Genomic DNA, 11,446 nt, shown 5'->3' with positions numbered 1-11,446 from the left:
CATCAGGGAATCATGGGTGAAAAGGCTGGGAAGCAGATGAATTGAAAAGCTGGCAGGAGAAGATGAAGCAAACATGAATTTCTGGGTAAAGGTATTTATAACAAACATGCTGACAGGGGAAGAGGACTTTGCTCTACCTATCTTTCAGAAAAGAGGTAAAATCTAAGCAAATGAGAGTGATGCAGTCACTTCTGGTCAGCTTTATGGGACAAACACGGAAAAAACAGGCCGCCTCATTGGTATCAGTCTGAAGTGGCAATGGTATCTGCCAGTTATAACAGGAGGATCCAGGGAAGAGCCAGGGACTGGGTTGTGGCATGTGCCTACCCATATGTCTCTGTGGTCTGTGCATATATGTGTGTGTTTAAGGCTTTTATGTTCTGGTTATGTTTCTTCTTGAAACTTTAGAAGAACATGCAAAATAGCCACCAACAATAGACATTAGACATCAAGTTAGTAGGTAGACTGATGGATAGGCTCTGAGTAACATACACCCATGGAGGAAAGCATAACACTAACCCCTCTGCCCCATACACACATACATATTCACACACAGAGATGCTGAATAACATTCATGTACCTATTAGAAATGCACATATATAAAAAATACACCATTTCAGATATGGATAAAGATACAAGATATGGAGTTACTGGTATTCATTTCATAAGTATACTATAAAAAAGACTAAGAGAATAGTAGACTTAAAATAGCATTAAAATCGTCTTATTTTTGTCTATAAGAAACAAGAGCAGGGGTGCCTGGGTGGCTTAGTCGGTTAAGCATCCAACTTTGGCTCAGGTCATGATCCCTCATGGTTTGTGGGCTCAAGCTCACATCAGGCTTTATGCTGTCAGTGCAAGAGCCTGCTTTGGATTCTCTGTCCCCCTCTCTCTCTGCCCCACCCCTGCTTGTGCTATCTCTCTTTCTTAAAAAAAATAATAAAATAAATAAACTTAAAAAAAGAAACAAGAACAGCTAACCAATTACTCCAAACAATATAATGCCCCTTTTCTGAAAGAACTGTAGGAAATTAGTCCAGTCTCTAACCCTCACTAGCACAGTACTGTAGAGGAAAGTGCACTGAATCTTGCAGGAGTCAAAAATATGATTATTAGTTCACATCTGTCCCTTACTAGCAGAACATCCTTTGGTAAGTAATTTTCTCTCTGACTCTGTTTCTTTACCTATTAAATGTGAAAATTGTTTATAAAATCTAAGATTCCCTCTACCTGTAATCCTAAAATATTTTATATTATATCACACACACACACACACACACACACACACACAATGTTATCCAAGTGCCTGGAAGTTTTGGGTGGGGAATAAAATTAGAAGATAACCATAGTTGACTACAAAATGCCCAAACAGCTTTTCAGTTCTCTAATGACAAAATTCCAAGTATGTTTTCTGATATTGGGAAGTCCAAGAGATTAATGACTTACATTTTCACCTTTCCAGAACTGGTCGGTGTCATACAGACAATGCACCTGAGCACGAACAAGCCTATAGTCACTTGTTCTACACAAATGTTGGAAATGGGTTCTTTGATTTGATCACAAAGTTATACAATGTCAAAACAATGGGATGACTTAGTCAAATCAATGAAAAAAATCAGCCACATTGAATGGGGCACCTGGGTGAGCAACAGACTCTTGATTTGGGCTCAGGTCATGGCTCCAGTATTGTGGGATCAAGCCCCACGTTGGGCTCGGCACTGAGCGTGGAGCCTGCTTAGGATTAGGATTCTCTCTCTCCTCTCTCTCTCTCTTCCCCCCTATGCCCTCTCCCTCACTCACATGCTCTCTGTTTAAAATCATAATCATAATCATAATTCTTTTTAACATTTTAAGCAGATCCAGTCTTTGTGTTATGACTACATACCCATCTCCACCATAATCCCTCTTCTTTCTGGATTTCTCCCCACTTTCATCCCCAACACCCAGCAGAGGATCTGCTCCCATCTTCCAAAGCAGCCATGTTCTGAAATTCTATTAGTATGCTGCTATACCTTAATGCTCCACATATGTGTGCGTGTGGAAGCACACACAGACTGGCAAATAATAGCATGCTCTCTTTGACGGCTCTAGTAGAGCTCCAGTACTTATAAAACTGTTCCGTTGCACAAAAAAAGAAAAAGAAAGAAAGAAAGAAAGAAAGAAGAAAGAAAGAAAGGAAGGAAGGAAGGAAGGAAGGAAGGAAGGAAGAAAGGAAGGAAGAAAGAAAGGAAGAAAGAAAAAAAAATGGTCTACAGCTGGTAAACTTCATCCTGAATGTCAACAGGGAGCTGATCCCATAATACAACAGCCTGAGATAACCTGTATCACAAAGCCAAGCCTGGCTGTGATTACTTAGCATTTATATAGCACTTTATCTGGGTCCTGTATGTCAGCATCATTAAGGGGAGATAACTCACCAGGAGTTACAGCCGAGAAAAAAATTCATGACCAAAAAGGAAGAAAGAAGGGAAAGCTTAAAGTATCAGTGATTCCGTAGGGGCTTGTGGTTGCTCAGGAATGGGGAGGGACAAAGATGCTATTTATAGAGGACGAGGAAAGCTCTTTTGTCTCTCCCCTGTGAACAGGATGACTGAGGTGCAGAAGGAGAGAATGAATTCAGACTTAAGGAAGAAAAACCCTGCCAGGGGACTTGCTAAGCCTAGGAGTTTGACTTAAAGACTTTGTAGTTTGTCTTCTATAGCATCTTAAATCCCAGGGAAATTATCATCTAGCAAAGATTGTGAGTAATTGTTGGAGGGTGGTTCTGTCTGGAGGCAAAGGGAGGGACAAGATTGCCCTTTTAAAGTGGATTCCAAGCCCAGAGTCTATTTTTTTAAAAACAGAATATTCAAAAATTCATTCAAAAGTTTCATTGTGGCGTTTTTATGAAGTGCAAATAACTAAAACCTTCTGCTGTAATAGACAAGAATGTAATCATTCAATTAACTGTAAATATGGGAATGTCACTGTAGTATTAGGAGATTGAAAACAGTAGGGCTAACTAACTGGTTCAATGAGAACAGCATCAGTTTGGAAACAAAAAACAAAAAAAAAACAACAAAAAAAAAACCACCCTCAGTTTGAAATTTGGTTCTACCACTTGTTATCTGTGTGAACTCGGGGGAAATGATTAACCTCTCTGAACCTTAATTTTCTCATTTGTTAAATGGAAATTTTGCAGTACATATTAACGAGGTGGACTTTAAAAAAATTTTTTTTTTAATGTTTTTATTTACTTTTGAGACAGAGAGAGACAGAGGATGAATGGGGGAGGGTCAGAGAGAGAGAGAGGGAGACACAGAATCTGAAACAGGCTCCAGGCTCTGAGCTGTCAGCACAGAGCCTGACATGGGGCTCGAACTCACAAGCCGTGAGATCATGACCTGAGCCTAAGTCGGACGCTTAACCGACTGAGCCACCCAGGCGCCCCACGAGGTGGACTTTTGAGTGGCTCACTCATTTGAGTGTCGGACTCTCAGTTTCAGCTCAAGTCATGATTCCAGGGTCAAGAGATCAAGCTCCATGTCGGGCCCTACACTGAGTGTGGAGCCTGCTTAAGATTATCTGTCATGTTCTGCCCCTCTCCCCACTTGTGCAGGCACAAGCTCTCTCTCTCTCTCTCTCTCTCTCTCTCTCAAAAGAATGATTTACTATAAAGCACATGGAAATACTAGATAAAACATAAAATATTTATTTATTTTAAACATTTTGTTTTTAAGTAGTCTCCACACCCAATGCGGGACTCAAACTTACAACCCCAAGATTAAGAATCTCATGCTCTACTGACTGAGCCAGCCAGGTGCCCCTAAAATATTCTGTTAAATGTATAACTGAGGGGTGCCTGAATGGCTCAGTTGGTTAAGCACCCAACCTTGGCTCAGGCCATGATCTCATGGTTTGTGGGTTCTAGCCTCACGTTGGGCTCTGTGCTGAGAGCTCAGAGCCTGGATCCTACTTCTGATTCTGTGTCTCCCTCTCTCTCTGCCCCTCCCCTGTTCATGCTCTTCCTCTCTCTCAAAAATAAAAAATAAACATAAAAAATATATAAATGTATAACTGAGCTTGATAGAAACAGAAAAATCTCCTAAGGGATCAAAAATAAGAGAGCTGAAACACCTGAATGGTAAATGGGAAAGCTGATCCTGAATATTCCCTACAGTGTGTTTGGGAGTAGTTGTTGATCTCATTAATCAAAGGGATTGAGGTTTTTTTTTATTTTGTTTTATGGTTAGACACTAATCAGAATCTTTGTCTTTATATGTTATAATTACATGAATACAAACTTTATTTTATTTATTTTTTCCAAGATTTTATTTTTAAATAATCACTACACCCAATGTGGGGCTGTAATCCACAACCCCAGAATTGAGTCACATGCTCCACCAAGTGAGCCAGCCAGATGCCCATGAATACAAACTTTAGATTGGTTTATTAATTCTTTCCAATTTGATATATTTAACTGGAGTATCATTTATATTACATTCCATTTCTCCAGTCAATACATCTCTTTACTTTTTTTTAGGGATTAGATGGTTTTGTTTGTTTGTTTTCAAGTTTATTTTTGAGAACGACAGAGAGGGGGGAGAGAGAGAGAGAGAGAGAGAGAGAGAGAGAGAGTGCCTGTGAGCTGGGGGGAGGGACAGAGAGAGACAGAGACAGAGAGATACAGAGAGAAAGAGAGCGCCTGTGAGCTAGGGGGAGGGACACAGAGAGAGAGAGAGAGAGAGAGAGAGAGAGAGAGAGACAGAATCCCAAGCAGGGCTTGAAGCCACAGACTGTGAGATCATAAACCGAGCAGAGACCAAGAGTCTAATGCTCAACCTACTGAGCCACCCAGGCGCCCCTAGGGATTAGGTTTTAATGGTCATACAGAAATAGGAAATCAAAATTTGGCCCAAATAAAAAGAAAGAGTAGGAAAAATATCTGCCTATTGGTAAAGGGGAGAAGACAAAGAAGTTTGTCTTGGTCAGGATTCTGGCAAAGAATTCCAACATATGAAAACACATTATCTAATAAGATGTTTTTGCCTCCTTTTATGCCATCTTGGGGTTCAAAATTATATCATATGTATAGTGTAGGGATTCTTTAGCTGAGAAATTAATATTAAAAGTGATCTCAGGTGGGCGTCTAAGTGGCTCAGTTGGTTAAGCATCTGACTCTTGATTTTGGCTCATGTCATGATTCTCATGTTTGTGAGATCAAGCCTCAAGTCGGGCTCTGTGCTGACAGCACAGAGCCTGCTTGGGATTCTCTCTCTCCCTCTCTCTCTGCCCCTCCTCAGATTGCTCTCACATACACATGTTCTCCTTCTGCCTCTCAAAATAAATAAACTTAAAAAAAAAGTGATCCCAGGTTTGGGGTGCCTGGGTGGCTCAGTCAGTCAAGCGATGGACTCTTGATTTCAGCTCAGGTCATGATTTCATCATTTGTGAGATCGAGCCCCAAGTTGGGCTCTGTGCTGATGGCATGGACCCTGCTTGGGATTCTCTCTCTCCCTCTCTCTGCTCTTCCCCCTCTGTGCTCTCTGTCTCTGTCTCTCTCCCTCTCAAAATAAATAAACATTAAAAAAAGTGATCCCAGGCTTTATTGCCTGACAGAAGCAAATATATAAAACATCTCTGAAAGGAGACAAACTCAACTAGGCCACACAGAATTCCCACAGATAAAATCTTGCTTAAGATAAGCTCATAAATCAAAATTACAGAGGTGCAAAGAAACTATCCAAAAGAATAAATGTCAGCACACACATCAAATGGCAGATTTGGACTCCCCAGAACTTGAGATAATACATTATCAGATCCAGATAGTAAAGTACACTTATGTGATTAAGGCTACAAAGAAAGAATTTTAAAATAAGAAAAAACAAAATACTGTTTAAAAAAAATAACAATTTTGAAAAAGGAGCTAGGAGAATTTTTAAATATGAAAAATATACCAGGATGCCTGGGTGGCTCAGTCAGTTAAGTCTGACTTCGGCTCAGGTCATGATCTCAGTAGTCATGGGTTCGAGCCCCGCTTCAAGCTCTGTGCTGACAGCCCAGAGCCTAGAGCTGTTTCAGATTCTGTCTCTCTCTCTCTCTCTCTCTCTCTCTCTCTGCCCCTCCCCCACTTGTGCGCTCTCTCTCTCTCTCTCTCTCTCTCTCAAAAATAAACATTAAAAAAAAGAGAAAAAGTAACCATATTTCACCAACTCTAAGATGTGCTTTGTTCACATTTTAGCATCTCTGAAATTAGGATATTGCCTACGATAACTGCTGGCTAGGCAGCCTTTTTGATGTAGCTGTCATTGCCTGTTCATATACATCAAAATTTGCAGAATGGATGACAGTGACTTTGAACAAATATGGAGCACTCTTGTGAAATGCTACATTACTAATGCTGTTGATGTCACAGAAGATGCCATTGTGTGGAAAAGCATGGAATTTAAAAGACATTAAGAAGAGATGGATTCTGAATGTGCAGAAGTGTTAGAAGTGTCTTAACTCATTTATTTCCTTTATATTTTCTTTTCTTATAAATACACAAGAGTAATAAATTATAAAACCCATGTCTAAAGTCTAAAATGGCTCTTTAAATAGGTCGGGAAAATTGCTAAGTGTCAGGAAAACATTTATCTTAGTTTAATTGCGGCAGTGGCTTTCTTAGTGTCAATAAAATAATGGTGTTTCTTACCTTTGATATCATCTTAGATTACATGAAGTGCAATGGTCATTGTATCAGACAGGGTTAAGGATTGAAAAGAAATCTCTCTAGGTTTTTTAAACAAGAGGGAATCAGGGAAGCAGGCATTTACAAATCACTGAATGGGCTCGAGGAGTGGAAGTCAGAGTCACCTCACTATCTTTATAATACCTGCTTTTCACACTGACAAAGATAAATGCAGCACTGAAAGTATCAGAAAGGTGGCTCCTACCTTGTTTCTGCCTTCTAAATCTTTCATGAGTATATCTTTTTGGTAGAACCTAATTTGTATCCAGAACCTGAGAAATGTAGGTAGGTGTTTATTTGTTTTGCTTTCTAGAGTCTTTTGTATGAAAAGGTAAGTAGAAGGGAATGGGAATGGATGTTCAGTGCCAATAGGTCATATCTAGGAGGATCACTAAATATAAAAACCAAACAGATAGAAGTGTATACAAAATAAAGCCATAATGAAACACTATTATATATGCATTGTATTGGCTCAAATGAAAAATGCCCTTATAATACCAAGTATTGACAAGGTTAAGCAATGAGGATACCAATTCACTACTGATACTAAGTATAACAGTACATTTTGAAGAATAGTTTGGCATTATCTGATAAGATTGAAGGTATGCATACCTTTGGAATTGCCAATTCTTTTTCATACTATATAACCTACAAAAATGCACTTCTGTATTAACCACTATAAACGTACCATAATGTTCATAGCAGCAGTGTTCATAATAGCACCAAATTGGAAACTACAAAATGTACATAGCAGTAGAATGGCTAAATATTTGGTATATGAAACAGTGGAATATTATACAAACACAGACAAAAAATAAATGAGCTATAGGTAAACACATTAAAAGGTGAATATTAAATATATAATATTGGTCCAAAGATCAAGACATGAACATTTATATACAGTATTTATTTTATAAAGTTCCCAAACAGATGCAACTAACCTATTAGGAATGCATACTTAAGGGGTGCCTGGGTGGTTCAGTTGGCTGAGCATCTGACTCTTAATTTTGGCGCAGGTCATGATTCCCAAGGTTGTGGATCTAGCCCCACATGGGGCTCCCCACTGAGTGTGGAGCCTGCTTAAGATTCTTTCTCTTCCTGTCTGCCCCTGTTCCCTGCTTGCAATTTCTCTCTCTCTCTCTCTCTCTCTGTCTCAAATTAAAAAGAAAAAGGAATGCATACTTAAGTGGTAAAACTATTTTTTAAAAAAGCAAGGAAGTGATTACCATAATGGTCAGGAATGTGGTTACCTCTAGTGGAGAAGAAGACAGCTGTGATCAGGAAGGGGCATATGGAGGGCATCTGGGGTCTGGCAACATTCTTTTTCTGTAACTACAGTAATGAATACAAAATACATTAAAATTATATGCATTTTTATGTATGTTATGTGTGTTATACTTCAATTTTTAAAATTTATTTTATTTATTTATATATTTTTATTTGAAAGAGAGAGAGAGAGTGAGTGAGTGGGGGAGAAGAGCAGAGGGAGAGAAAAAGTCTTAAGCAGTTCCACACTCAGTGCAGAGCCTGACACGGGGCTTGATCCCCCGGCCCTGGGATCAAGACCCCAGCCAAAATCAAGAGTTGGCCACTCAACCAACTGAGCCACCTAAGCACTCCATATACTTCAATTTTTTAAAAAAAGTTTAAAAAGAAACTAAATGAGGGTGCCTGGGTGGCTCAGTCAGTTGAGATTCTGACCTTGGCTCAAGTCATGATCTCACAGTTCATGGGTTCAAGCCCCGCAGTGGGCTCTGCACTGATAGCCTGGAGCCTGTTTGGGGTTCTCTGTCTCCCTCTCTCTGCCCCTTCCCTGCTCTCTCTCCTCTCTCTCTCTCTCTCTCTCTCTCAAAAAAAAAAAAACACATTAAAAAAAGAAACTAAATGGGGGCACTTGGGTGGTTCAGTTGGTTGAATGTCTGACTTTGGCTCAGGTCAAGATCTCACCATTCCTGGGTTTGAGCTCCGCATCAGGCTCTGTGCTGACAGCTCAGAGCCTGGAATCTGCTTTGGATTCTGGATCTCCCTCTCTCTATGCCCCTCCCCCACTCTGGCTGTTTCTCTCTCTCAAAAATAAATAACCGGGGCGCCTGGGTGGCTCAGTCGGTTAAGCGTCCAACTTCAACTCAGGTCACGATATCGCGGTCCGTGAGTTCGAGCCCCGCGTCAGGCTCTGGGCTGATGGCTCAGAGCCTGGAGCCTGCTTCGGATTCTGTGTCTCCTTCTCTCTCTGCCCCTCCCCCATTCATGCTCTCTCTCTCTCTCTCTCTCTCTCTCTCTCTGTGTGTTTCAAAAATAAATAAACGTTAAAAAAATTAAAAATAAATAACCATTAAAAAATAAAAATAAAAATAAAAGAATGTACAGAACATTTCAAAAATTGACCATACGCTGGGCCACAAAACAAATCTCAAAACAAATCAGTGTTATACAGACGACATTTCTCTGAACATAAGCAATTAGTTTAGATAACAAAAACATAACATCCCATATTTAGCAATTTAAGAACAAATTTCAAAGCATAACTAATAATGGAAATTAGATAATATTTAGACTGAACAATAGAGAAAATTCACAAGATATGTGAGATACAGCTAAAGTAGCATCAGGGAGGGGTTTATAGCCCCTCTATAATACATTAGAAAAGAAGAAAGAAAAACAAGGAGCTAAGTTCCCAACTGAAGAAGTTACAAAAAGAATGTCACAGCAAACTCTCCCCACCAAAGCATATGGAAAGAAATAAAAGTAAAAATTAGAGGAGCAGCTGGGTGGCTCAGTTGGTTAAGAATCCAACTTTGGCTCAGGTCATGATCTCACGGTTCATGAGTTCAAGCCCCACATCAACTTCACACTGAGTGCGGAGCCTGCTTGGGATTCTCTCTCTCTCTCTCTCTCTCTCTCTCTCCCTCTCTCTCTGCCCCTCCCCTGCTTGTGCTCTCTCTCTCTAAATACATAAATAAATAAACTTTAAAAAAGTAAAAATTAGATAGCAAAGATACAATAGGAATAATCAACAAAGAACAAACAAGTAAATGCTCACTCACCAAAGGGCAGGTCTCAATAATCACGTGGACAAGATGACCTGGATCTGTAAATGTCAGTAAGCCTCTATATCAAGACACCCAGGGCTTGCTAAAAGGGCTCATTAATACTGTAGCTATGAGAGCAAGATTGGAAATTATACAACAGAACAGATTTTCTCTCATCAAGGCAGATCTGGCTACTATATACCTCCTAAAGCTAATCTGCCAACAACACAGACCAATAATGAGCCATACAGTACTGTACCGGAGGGAATCAGCTAAGACAAGTTGATAATAGTGGATCTCTTGCATCATGGAAGAGGTGGTGTTTTGTCCTCACTGGGATAGATACTTTTTCTGGATATAGATTTGCCTTCTCTGCCTACAATGCTTTTGTCAGCATCATTATCCACCAACTTACTAAATGCCTTATTCACCACCATGATATCCCACATTATACCTTTCCATTCAAAGTTCATACAAAAGAAGTGAGGCAGTGGGTTCATGCTCACAGGATTCTATAGCCTTATCATACACTCTGTCATCCATAGGTGGCTGATTTTATGGAATGATAAAATGGCCTAATGAAGACTCAATTACGGAGCCAGCTGGGAGACAACACCTTTGGAGGTTAGGGTGCTATCTTTCAAGACTGATTGGGTGAGCCATATTTGGAGATATTTCCCCCCCTGGATGAAATATATGGATCTGAACACTAAGGAGTGTATATAAGGCTGACTTCTCTCACTGTTAAGACACAATGACCTCCTTGAACATTTTTCTTACCTCCAATTTCTTTAACTTTGGATTCTGCTGGTTTAGAGGTATAAATTTCCAGAAGATGTTTGCAGCTTCCTGGTCATTTTGGTTTTGTTTTAATTTTTTTTAACGTTTATTCATTTTTGAGAGACAGAGAGAGACAGAGCATGAACAGGGGAGGGTCAGAGAGAGGGAGACACAGAATCCGAAACAGGCTCCAGGCTCTGAGCTGTCAGCACAGAGCCCGACGCGGGGCTCGAACTCACGGACTGCGAGATCATGACCTGAGCCGAAGTCAGCCGCTTAACCGACTGAGCCACCCAGGCGCCCCGGTCATTTTGTATTCTTCATGCCACTGAACTAACAGGCAAAAGGGTTTCTGGACCAGCTTGGGTGAAAGGGAGTTGTTGCCTCATAATAACAGCAAAGAGGAGTGTGCTTAAAACCCACGGGATCCTCTAAGGTGCCTCACAGTACCTCCATGACTAAGGAAAACTAGAGCACCCTAGTGCAGGCAGGACCCAGTGCAAGCAGCTCCTTCAGGAATAAAGATTTGGGTCTCTCCACAATGAACTAGAATCAGCCAGGAGGTGACTAAGGACAAAAAAAAAAAAAAAAAAAGAATGGATAGTTGACTAAGAAAGTTATAAATAGCAACTACAGCCTTTTCTCAAAAGCTTTGGGGCATATATAGGTAGTGTTGGCAGCTATGATGGTGGGAGCAGCCTCTTACTGGCCTGTTGATCAACCACAGAGGTATGTTCTTCAATTAATGAGTTTAGTGGCACCTTCTGACTGTTCTTTCAGCCTTTCCAACAATTTTGTAAACACTGAATTCTTTAATTTGATGTAGTAAATTCCTTTCTGCCTGGAATATCTAGAGTCGTTTCTGTTCTTGCACCCTTGACTAAATCACAGAATGATTAAGATGGTGTGGTATTTGTATAAGGAGAGT

Source organism: Prionailurus bengalensis, chromosome B4, assembly GCF_016509475.1.
Source record: "Prionailurus bengalensis isolate Pbe53 chromosome B4, Fcat_Pben_1.1_paternal_pri, whole genome shotgun sequence".
NCBI lineage: Eukaryota > Metazoa > Chordata > Mammalia > Carnivora > Felidae > Prionailurus > Prionailurus bengalensis.
The sequence above is the reverse complement of the archived record's forward strand: the minus strand, read 5'-3'. Positions refer to the sequence as shown.